This window comes from Hesperophylax consimilis, chromosome 11 (assembly GCF_061612785.1).
Source record: "Hesperophylax consimilis isolate HC1 chromosome 11, BYU_Hcon_1.0, whole genome shotgun sequence".
NCBI lineage: Eukaryota > Metazoa > Arthropoda > Insecta > Trichoptera > Limnephilidae > Hesperophylax > Hesperophylax consimilis.
In genome coordinates, this window is record NC_142846.1 from 6,592,442 (window position 1) to 6,605,558 (window position 13,117).

Here is a 13,117-nt window from a genome sequence, read left to right on the forward strand (position 1 = left end):
CATGAATTTATATAACTTTTTTAAAGATGTGATGAATTATCATTTTGATGATTTATTCGGTCACCACCCGTAACAGTAGTTACGCCTGAAAAATACAATAATATTATTTGCACTTATCTTTTAGGTAAAAACTTTCAAAAACAAATCCCTCCCTTCCCCTCAGGGGGTAACCCCTCTCTCAATGTGAATACTATCGCCACGCCACTGGTATATCCAATTAATAATCGGAGTTGAATGACTGATAACAATACATTTTTATTTGATATGGTTGACAATCGAGTTCTTTGTTCTACAAATTTAATAACCGTGTTGCTATTGCCTACAAAATAAGGATCAAAATATTGTTCAAACTCGGGCATCGCCGGGTAGTAACTACGACAAATTAATTATAGAATGCAACTGTATTCATTTATCAAAAAACATTAGGCATCTCCCACGTGATGATATTGTGATGTATGGTGATTAAATTGTTACTAGGGCTACTGAATAAACAATAATAATAGATTAAATTGTTGGTAGGGCTACCGAATAAACTAAAATAATATATTACATTTTTACTAGGGCTACTGAATAAACTATAATAATATATAAAAAAATTACTAGGGCTACTGAATAAACTATAATAATATATACAAAATTTACTAGGGCTACTGAATAAACTATAATAATATATAAAAAAATTACTAGGGCTACTGAATAAACTATAATAATATATGTGTTGGCGTTCTATTGATCTTCGGTTACCACGGTAAAGTCAAATGAATTATTGCTGACTTGGCTCCTGCAGTGACGTAATGGTAAAATTCGAGACCCCTCACTTTCTGAGAGTAAAAATGAACGCGAATTTGACTTCGCGGCACTGTGTAGTAGGGTGTATCGATTTTTAACTTTTTTTTGTTTTCAAATCCCAAGTTGAAATAAAGTTGCTACTAGGTACCACAACTTACCACAATTTTTTTTGGATTTTAAAAAAAATGTTTAGGTCTCCCGCAAAGTTTTTTTCAAAAAATATCAATTTTTTTTTTAATTTAAAAAAATAAATTCATAACTTTTTTGTTTATTCCAAGTTAAAAAACAGTAATATTAGGGCATAAAAATAAGTACGAAACGGTTTTTTTTAATAAAATATGGTATTTTGGTCTCCCGCACAAGCCCTAAAGTTTGTTAATTTTGATGAAATTTTGTAATTTTGTGTACATATATGAACCATGTTTTTTTTAAGTTTAAGCCACCGGAATTAATTGTACTTTTCTTACAGAAGGCATAAAATGAGACAATATATATATACATAATTCTTATAAACATACAGTAAAAATATATACCACATATATACTATATATATATAATATGTTTTATACCTGAAAAAAGATAGTTGGACGGTGTAAATTGTATGAGAAAGGTGTTGAAAGAAACTAATGTTATTTGCTATTACTGTTGTTTATTACAAAAGTATAAAAGGTTATAACATGTCATAAAATGTAGTATAAAAACTAAGTACAAAATGTTGCTGATTACTTTCCATACGACATGAGTGGCAGTTTTCTTGTTCTACTGCAAATTTACTGACTTGTTTAAGTATTCGTCCTTTCATCTTGGCTTCAAAACCTTAAATCAAAGTTATGTATAGTATTTACATAGGCCTAGTGAAAATTTTATAAATGTTATTACAGTTCCCAAATGAAATTTCAATTTAATATGGAAGACAATTCTATTGCTGAAGAGTTGGCCAAACGAAACCCCGGCAACATCTCGCACGCCAGGTGGCTTACTCTGGCAAATCGAGTCCTTCGTTTGTATGTAGCCACCGATGATCCGACCCCTCAGCTAAGAAAGCTTGCAGAGTTCATAATGAAGGTCTACATACCATCATGGTTCTCAATTAAGTGCAATCCCCAAATCCCGCAAGCTTCCATTCATTTTTTAAAAAGGATTCTTTTCCGCAATTACTTGGAAGATGAGCTAAGAAAAGTCGCCCATGCAACGTTACAGAGAAATGCTTTCATGGCTCACCCAGAGCATGTTTTGATAGCTATGCTGTTCGATGAACGAAAACATATCAGAGCCTTGGCTTATAAGGGAATCCAGAAAGCTCGCGCAACCGAAAGGAAAGGGGTAAGGGTATTTAAACCCCCTCAGATCAATTTTGATGCCGAAGACTATATAGATATGATTGACTGGCGATCCACTTCAGTAACCGAACCCCTTCTTGTTACTGATATGAGCCTAGAAGAGTTGGAGTCAATTGCGGAAACTGGCAAAAGTGGAAGGGTTGAATTTAGAATTCCTTCTCACACTCAAGCGGTGGAACGAATTGTCAAGAAAGTCACAGAAGCTTTAAAGCGAGTATGTGGGCTGATCGAAAGATATGGTTTTATCCGTGCCAGACTGGAAGACCGTAAAGAGCTACCAACGTTCGAGACCAAGAGCCAGTACAAAACCTCTGCAAAGGATTAGAATTTAAGTAAGTTTTTTCGACTATTTTGTAGTTATAATGTTTCTAAATAACGTCTTTATCATACTGTCTTCTATATTAAATTGAAATTTCATTTGGGAACTGTAATAACATTTATAAAATTTTCACTAGGCCTATGTAAAAACTATACATAATTTTGATTTAAGGTTTTGAAGCCAAGATGAAAGGACGAATACTTAAACAAGTCAGTAAATTTGCAGTAGAACAAGAAAACTGCCACTCATGTCGTATGGAAAGTAATCAGCAACATTTTGTACTTAGTTTTTATACTACATTTTATGACATGTTATAACCTTTTATACTTTTGTAAAAAACAACAGTAATAGCAAATAACATTAGTTTCTTTCAACACCTTTCTCATACAATTTACACCGTCCAACTATCTTTTTTCAGGTATAAAACATATTATATATATATATATATATAGTATATATGTGGTATATATTTTTACTGTATGTTTATAAGAATTATGTATATATATATTGTCTCATTTTATGCCTTCTGTAAGAAAAGTACAATTAATTCCGGTGGCTTAAACTTAAAAAAAAACATGGTTCATATATGTACACAAAATTACAAAATTTCATCAAAATTAACAAACTTTAGGGCTTGTGCGGGAGACCAAAATACCATATTTTATTAAAAAAAACCGTTTCGTACTTATTTTTATGCCCTAATATTACTGTTTTTTAACTTGGAATAAACAAAAAAGTTATGAATTTATTTTTTTAAATTAAAAAAAAAAATTGATATTTTTTGAAAAAAATTAAAACTTTAGGCCTTGTGCGGGAGACCTAAACATTTTTTTAAAAATCCAAAAAAATTGTGGTAAGTTGTGGTACCTAGTAGCAACTTTATTTCAACTTGGAATTTGAAAACAAAAAAAAAGTTAAAAATCGATACACCCTACTGTGTAGCGATGGGTCATGATATGACTCATTTTATTAAGGCGTTGCACTACGTCGTGTGATATTTTAAATTGAGCCGCTATCAATAACAACCCTTACGTAGATGACGATAAGTTTTAAATGCCCGCTTAACACTATCCGCCTGTATTGATTTATGCAAGAAAAAAACATGGCTAAAAAGTGCCTTTTATTTTATTTTGTGGATGTTCAGGCATAAATATATATTTTTTTTCGATCATTTTATAAATAACTTAATTTGCAACATTATAAAATAAAATCATAACCGAAAATGGGTTCGTAAGTAGGAGATTTTGCAGCAACTGCTTTAAAGCAGTTTTCATAGGCCTTTACATAATTTTTTTTCTGAGCTTATAAAAAGACTTATCTAGAAAAATTCTCGATTATTTCAAAGGCCAAGATGTATTCTACTCGCAGTATTTAATTAAAGCATCTGAAACATTTCTAGGCGACCAAATTTTCAAACCAAAAACACATGATTTTGCATCGCCTTAAGAGCGAGAGTCACGGTAACAGCTCAATATTTTCGTACGACTGAAAGAGTCAACTCAATTTAACGACCGCTCAATTAACGGGAGTCGAGAGCTTAGAGTGTAGGAGCAATGAGAATACTGTGCTCGACGATACGGCTCCCCCGATACGGCACCCCAGATACAGCTTCTCAGATACTGCCCCCCCGTTACGGCTCCCCCGATACGGCTTCCCAGCTCCTAGTATATGGTACGCCGCCTCGTACGACGACCACGAGAAAAATAAGATGCTAATAAGTGTAGGTACATACGAGTATGTCCGAATCCAGACACCGGACCGTCACACGCCGTTCATGTCTCTGAATACGTTATAACAATTAATACTTTCATTATTTCAATAAATATCTCCTGATAAAAAGAATAACTGTTCAATAGATCCGTGGTACGGTTTACTGGGAGTCGTACAAATATGGCTAATCAGAAAGAGATTTAGATGTGTACAAATTTCTCATATATCTAGTATGAATATATGTATAAAGTACAAGTAAGAAATATAAAACTAAGTTACAATTCAAGAAATACAGTAACATTGGTTTATAGTCCAGTCAGTGGGGAGTTTTACCTTGCAAAAGGTTAGGTAGTAGCGATTTTGATATATGTTGTTAAGATTGGGACTCTAAGGAAAAAAAAAAGTTTTCGACCTTGGGAGGGTCGAGCTCGACCCGCCATCTTGGATTGAAGGTGCCAAAATTTTATTTTTTCAAAATAATTGTGAAGTGGTCGTTTTTACAACCAAATTGCTGAAGGCAAACTTAAATACAACTAAATTACCTACATTTTTTGTAGATGGTATTTTTTTGTAAGTCTAATAGGTAACGAGTTACAGTGGCGGAAATGTGAATATTTTTCTAAAAAAATGATGAAATTCCCAACTTTGTAATTTTTTCGGGTTATTCATTACATAATTATAATAATTTTGTAAACTCATTTCCACACCACCATGAGGTATAGAACATGGCGCATTTTTTTATTGTGGTATCTCCAGTAGGTCTACTCCACAGATATACCAGCGATGGTAGATTTCGAAATTATGTTACATTACTATGAATTATGTTACTATAAATTATGTTACTTAATAACAGTCTTCGTCACCAATGTCATCATCTAACTCATTGCCTGTGATACTGAGATTCTGGGCTTTCATTGACAAAATCTCTTCTTCTTCGTCCTCGACATCGATGTGAACCTCTAGCGAATTTCAGCATGTTTGACCATTACAGCACCCACATACAATAGAACACTTCAATCCAGCTTTCGTGCAGCTACATGCAACGCCGCATCCTTTTTTACAATTGCATGAAATAAATTTTAATAAAGTCTCGGGTGCTGGTTTCTTTGTCATTCTTACTGGAACAAGCCCGTTGGTGTCACGTTTCCAGCCCCAGTTTCTGGATTTTTTTGGATTCCATACCATTTTTGGACTTCATGGTACGTTCTAAATGCATGGTACTGTGCAGCGTCGTTCGTTGGTGGCAAAGAGGCAAGATTGAATTTGCTTTTTGTTGTCGACTTTGCGAAACGTTTGTAGCGGACTTCTTCCAAGGTTTCCTTATCCATGTCACCCCCGTACAAAGCAACAAGAAAGCGTGTTCTTGCAACTGCTATGTCTTCTGGTGTTGCATCATGTTTTTTGAAGATTCCTATCATGGCATTGAGTCTTGTGTCGTTTTGCACAAGCGAACAAAATTTTGTTTTTCCTTGGTTGAAGAAGGACGATGTTGTATCGCAGCCGCTAAATGCCTTAAATGCCATGAAGAAACAGAATATTCTCAGCCGCCTCTTTGTATTTCACACTATTCGCGGAACACAGTCTTTCAAAAGTTTTGCCTCTCCCGGGTTTGCGAAGATATATACTACTTTTGGGTGGTGCTAATGCTGTCAGCAGAACTAGGAGATCAATGTCTTCGCCAATAATGAAAACAGCGTCATATGATGAACACAAGGAAATCGCAGTATTGACAATCAACTCATCAGCATCTTCTTCAGCCTGCTTAACTGTAAAATCATCCTGTATAAATTGCTTTGTAAGCATCGAAATCAGACGGACTTTGTTATTTTCATTGGCTAAAAATCGTTCTTGTGAAACTTGAACTGGCATTGTTTCATCGAAAAGAACATCTGCAGACATGAGCATCCAGGCAACGTCCTGTAACCAGGACTCAATCAGTGTTGCCAAGTCAGCTGTAGACTAGGATCCCACTATAACAAATCAACGTCATCGAGTACACGGATGATGCTATATAAGTATATTGTAACGTAGAAATACGTTAAAATGATATTGTGTAATATGTTCGTACAAAATTTATCAAGAAAACTGGAGTTTTACAATTTTTTGTCAAAATTTTCTTCTTTCAACCGCTGTAACTCGTTACCTATTAGACTTACAAAAAAAAACTTTTTGCAAAAAATGTAGGTAATTTAGTTGTCTTTAAGTTTGCTCTCAACAATTTGGTTGTAAAATCAACCACTTCATAATTATTTTGAAAAAACCAAATTTTGGCACCTTCAATCCAAGATTTCGGATCGAGCTCGACCCCCCCAAGGTCGAAAACTTTTTTTTTTCTTTAGAGTCCCAATCTTAACAACATATGTGAAAATCGCTACTACCTAACCTTTTGCAAGGTGGAGCCCTTTTTTATTCCCCACTGACTGGACTATTAATATGAAGTGAAAAAATAAAATAAATACCTTCGTATATTATCAAAAACTTTTTTCTTAAATATATTTCACATACCCTACGAAAAGTGCCAAGACTTGTGGCTTCCTTTACTAATTTTGGTAGGTTATTATAAAAATTGTGTCCTTTATAAAATAAACAGTTTTGTGTGCAGGTAAGTTTAGTTTAGGAAAGCCTAAAATCTCTGCAACTTCTCGTAGTGTAATTGTGAACATGTTCATTGTACATAATATTATAATATTTTTTTTAATGATAAACTAATGTTTATAAGAAAAGGTTTTTACAAGACACGAAGGATAATTATTATAAACAATAATTAGTCGCCTGTAAAATCATCCTTATTTATTATCCTTTGTACTATGCATAAAAACTTTGTCTTATAAATATTAGTTTATCATTAAAAAAAAAAAATATTTGACAAGTCAAAATATTTCACCAACAAATGTAGATATAATATGTCTCAACGCCATCTAGTGGAAAATTTAGCACTAACAAAGCCTTTCCTACAAAAATAAAGTTGGTTCCTTACAGGTGGAAAAAATAAAATAAGCAGTAATTATTGTTGATTGAAGTACTAGTACATATCGAATTATTTGGCATGTTGGAAATAAGCCGACGTGGCTCAGTGGTCCAGAGCGTCTGGCCGGACATCAGAAGGCGCGGGTTTAATTCCCGTCGGCGGCATTTATTTTTACTCGGGAGATAATTTCAATTTGTATGGATATTTAAGGCGACTAATTATTGCTTATAATAATTTATTTAAATAATATTAATTTGCAGATAATTAGGGAGGATGTTATTTTTAATCTCGTTCATCAATGTTAAAATATTATATTATAATATGTTGTTTAGTTGATATCACATTTAAATTTTGTAACATAATTTTAACTCTTGTAAACACATTATTTTACAACACCCTATTTGAATAAACTGTAGTTAATTATTTTAGGCTTCGTAGTTACGTAAGAATTTCAATTTCTGATCCTTTTTAAGAATCCAACTTTTTTCAGCAATTTTCTTGGTTATCTAAGGGTTTAACAAATTTTAATTTATTATCCAATATTACACCCAAATATTTCATACTACTAATCCTTTCTATAGTTGTGTTATCAATTTTTAAAATTGCCTGCTCATATCCACCTTGGATATCTACAATTATAAACTTTGTTGGTGAATTTGGTGACATAGTGTGACATAGTGATAAAGGAAATTTTGAGGAATAAGAAAAAGTTTTCAAGAACCAATATTTAACCCTTAACCGGTATACACGGGTCAAAAAAAACCCGCTCCATCCTTAGAGCGGATCAATATTCACACATCACGCTATCGGTATTTCACAATTGCACACAACTTTGCAGTATAATCTAATACGCATCTGATTTCAGCGAGTATATTCGAAGTTACGAGTACTTACTGTATCGGAACAGATTTGACACAATAATATGGTTTAGGTACCACTTATGCATAAAATTGTGATGAAAATTGAACAATTTATTAATTTTACATCCTAATCTACCTAAATACAGAAATTGTTTGCTAATAAGACTATGGGCCTGGGTTCTTTACCCCAGCAAATGGTATGACGCTACGCCACTGCTTTGGAGACTTTATAGTAGGTACTCACTTATCAGCACTACACGCAAGTGATATTATTACCTACATGCTAGATAAATAAATTATGTTTTATTTTTCTTTATTACAAAACAATACAAGATTTCAAATTATAACCGTAAAAAAAAATTGTTTCTACTTATTCTACGAGGAGTAAGTATATACAAAAAGAAAATATTTTTTTAAAAGGTGATGTGGGAATAGTATTCAAAGTCTTATTAAAAAAAAGTAATTCAACATACAAATTAACATAATTCAATCTTCAAATTAACTACAAACATATTTCAATATACTAATTCAATCTTCAAATTAACTGCAAACATAATTCAATACACTAATTCAATCTTAAAATTAACTACAAACATCAAAGATATTAGACTTCTAATATCTTTGACAAACATAATTCAATGTACACAATTTTAGAGAATTGTTATAATGACAATAGCCAAAGTTAAAAAAGCTAGATAGTATAGATTGTATGCGAATATTGGGCACAATATATTATTATACAATTTCTGAGAGTTAATTTGCTTTTTGAATTGTTCATACTTCAAAGTTTCGGTTACCTTCATTTTGTTTTTGGACAATAATATATTGTATCATTTCACACCTAAATACAAGCAGTGGTACTGAGCCGTCATTCCTAGCATTAGGATGGCTACTAGGCCCTATTATGTTCTAACTTAATTAATGTTTATATTATAACAAACCATGTACAATGTGGCTTACTGTAAAGCTACACTTTATTTTATTTCCTTTTTGTAATCTGCAAACTTATAACAGGAATAAAATATCTATTTTAGTATTTGATTTATTGACTAGCAACTATTAACGTTGATGTGTTGATGTTATCTTAGGTAGGCCAATCAAATCGGCCTTTGAGAATCGGACCATTTTTATCCACACAGATCAATCTACTGAAAAACTTGTTGCATAATGTACATTCACCCGATTTTGTCCGACCATTTATTTTGCACGGTTCAAATCGATTGTATCCATTGAGTTGATTGAATCTATGTTTTGGAATGGCTCGAGTACATAAACAGATGTTTCCTAGAATTTACAGAAAAATACCAAAACAATGAACGAAAAACACATATTTTACGACTCTTCTAATCTAGTTCTTCTACATCTCTGTGATTTCCAAACTGGGTAATATCGTCCAGTGGGCGATTTCAGTCGCTTATGGGACAATCAAGTGTTAAAAGTGCTTTGATGGGCGATTTTCAGTAACATCAGTAAATTTAAGTGATTCACCACTTAAAATCGTCGGTAGGCATTCTTTGTGCACTTACTTTATTGTAGGCACTGTAGATATTTCAGCACTTTTTAAAATTGAAATCAATGTTTGGGACAATATAACACTATGATGAACTGCTAGTGCTGCATACCTATATACACTGCGACCGTCATATTGACGGCTGATTACATGTGCGTGTAATTTTTGGCATAATATAAAATAAATAAAACAATAATTTATGGATTTGCTTACTTTAATGAACACATTTGGCACAAACATGTGTTTATTCAAAAAAATAAAATCGATGCACTTTCCGCAAACGGATTTCTTACAATTTTCACACTTGTCATTTGTTCGGTTTTCATTTAGCAAACACAACTGTAGCTGGAATGGGTATGTTGTAAACTTGGAGGAAAAAGGTTGTAAACAAACTCAGCTTAATGGTTCTAACCGTCACATTGACGGCGTCGGTAAAATATGTATAATTCATTATATTTCAAACAGTAAATAGTATGCGTACCTTTTTTTCTCCATAGTCGTAAAATCAAAAATCATGAAAAGTAAAAAATCACACGAAGAAAATAAACTTTAAGCAAAATATCGGCACATTACATCGGGCAGCCGTCAAAATGAAGGTTTCGGTCTTTCTAGTGTTAAAGGTTACCGTTTCATAAAATTAAAAAAAAAACTTTCTAATCTAACTCTCCGACTGATAAGAATTTGGTTTTCTATATTCTAACCAGATGCCCTAAATTAAAAGTTTTATCTAGACTAGAGACAACCCTAAAAAAATTGCCTGGGGTGAAATAGACAAGATTGTAAAATTGGATCCTTTTTCATAACATAGATTTAAAATGACAAAATAACAAATGACCGGTCGGTGGCCGAGTTGACATCGCGTTTGGGTCCCACCCAGACGTAGTGTGTTCAATTCCTCGGCTGGCTAAGTCCTTCATCACAAAACAAGCAACATTTTCAGCTTACTGTGGTGGTAGTAGGAGATTTTCAAATATTGTCAGGTTATTCGTAACCCGGGAATGTTTGTCTTTCTTTTCTTAAAAAAAAAAAAAAAACAAATAAAATTAAAATAAACTCGAAAAATTGTCAAAAATATGAGTAATCACGTTTAATTGAAAAGAATGGTAAAACTCATAGACATATGAATATTAGTAGACCTGCCCTAAGTGATTAAAAGCGTATTATCCCCACTCCCCATACCGGTTCCATTGGAGCCGGCTGGGCTCGCGTATGGCCTCAAGTGAAATTTGAAAACGTGACGTCATCATTCTTGTGCGAACTATGGTCGAGGCATCATCGGTTCATTTTACAAAATAACACGGCAAAATGTTGACTTGTGATATGAAAACTTGTAAAAATAGATGTGAAAAAGAGAATAAACCCAATTGTCGTATTACATTCCATAAGTAAGCATTATTTTACTTTATTTTAAGCTAATTCACACCGTATTATATGGATCAGTTTTAGAAACATATACTATCACATCACAATGTAGCGATTCTCAAGTGTGCTCATCGTTGTTTACTGGGGTAAGTAAATTATGAGACATTTGTAAAAGTGTCTTAACTAAATACTCTGAAACTAACTACGACTCTGCAAACAGAAGAAATTTACTTTGCCGAATTTGGACTTCGCAAATTAGTTCATAACGTGGCGAGTAATTTGCGCTCCCATGTAAAAATGTCTATTCATTCAAAAGCAGATTTTACTTTTAAGAAGTAAATGGTGATATTATAATGCGAGATGCCTATTTACTGTCAGATTGATTTATTGACGTATCACAGTCAGCTTAACCCCCTTCGTTCTTCAACAGTTGATTTTACCCCTCGCCATTATCTTCTTGTCTATTAATTCCTATGTCTGTGGTAAAACTGCATTATTGATTTTTGTAATGGGTGGGATTTATATAAATAATAATGTTTATGTTCGTTTGTTAAAAATCTTAAATCTCTTTACCGATTAAAGTTTCGTTCAAATACTCGTGTATTTATAATATCCTACATATATTATATAGATCTCACCCGTGAAAGGTAAAAACAGCGCCATCTGTTGGACAAACATGCTTTAAAAAAAACATTGCCATCTGTTGGACGTAAAAGCAACACGCGCTATTGTTTCTCTATCTGCACAGACAGACTGAGCCACAGCAACGCGTGGCGGGAGTACAGCTAGTTGAATAATAAAATGGCTAACATATTATGCATTAATTACGAAAAAGGGATGTCCGTTACATACGCATTATCTCACATATTATGCAAGCGTATATATTATATTTGGCTATGATTAACTATACCTAATTATTCAAATATTCTACGATGCGATGCCATTGCTATAATACGATTTATTTTATTTCGCCTTATCTAGTCCCCGTAATCTGTGCAATCCAATTTCTTATCATTAATCATAATGGAAACTGAAAACAAAAGTAATAACACGTCATAATAATCGTAAAAGCCTTATTGTATAAATCTAAGACTGGGCAAAAAACTGCAATGCAGATCATTCGCGAAATATTATTTTTGTTCAGAGTTCGAGCAAGTTAAGTTGAAATGTCGTGTCGAAGCGTAATTTAAGAAAAAAAATCAACAATTGTAACCTACTTATAAAATTAAAGAATAGTTATACAGTGTGTTAATAAATGCAATTCAATCTAAAATGCTCTGGAGTTCTAGCAGTATCGAAAATGGTTTGTATTATTTATTGTATTCAAGTGTAACATTCATCAAAATTAACACTGATGTATGACAGGTCTTGTGAAAATTATCAAATTATATAAATAATCTATTCTAATCCAGACAAGCGATAACGGTGTCCGAAAAATAATGTTACAAGTGGAAAATGATAAATCTGGTTCCATAATAACTCAACACAATGACAATTCAACACCTGTAAAAAGAGATATAAAGTTATTAAAAGCGACAAAAAAACTAACTTATAAACCTAACCTACGTAACCTATGTAACCTAGGTAAGTTTTTAGATCAGTTTTTAGTTTTTAGGTAAGTTTTTACATCTTCGGATCTGCCGGATCTGCCCTGATGATGGACACTGCAACGCTGTCCGAAACGTCGGTTAAAGAAGGAGTTAGCGCAACACGGCATAACACCCCAAAAACAAACAACAACTATGTAACCTAGTTTTAAAAAAAATCACTTTTCATGACTTTTTAAAGATGTGTTGAATTGTCATCGTTTTGAGTTATCCAGTCACCGTGTCCTAGTACCTAATTAATTAACAAAAATTGTAGTTCTTATTAGTGATTATAGTAGTTACAAAATATATTACGATAAAATTTACGTGACATTTTGTTTCGTCAATGACCTGTTAATTATTGTCATAATTCAGATTTACTGTAATGAAGTACGAAAAAAAACGAGTAAAAACAATAATATTTGTAATGTGTGATGTTTATATTTGCCGCTCCTTCAATACTATAGCTACTTTGATAATAAAAAAATTCAGGCAGCGAGCATAAAATTATTTCCATCATTGCCATGGCTAAGGATTTTTCCCCATGAAATGGGAAAAACAGAGTTCTCGGTCAAACCTAGAATACATATCGGCGAAGATGACGTAAAGTATTGAAGAACGTAAACCATTTTTTTTTTAACTAAATTCAAAGTATTGGTATGCAACCTCCATC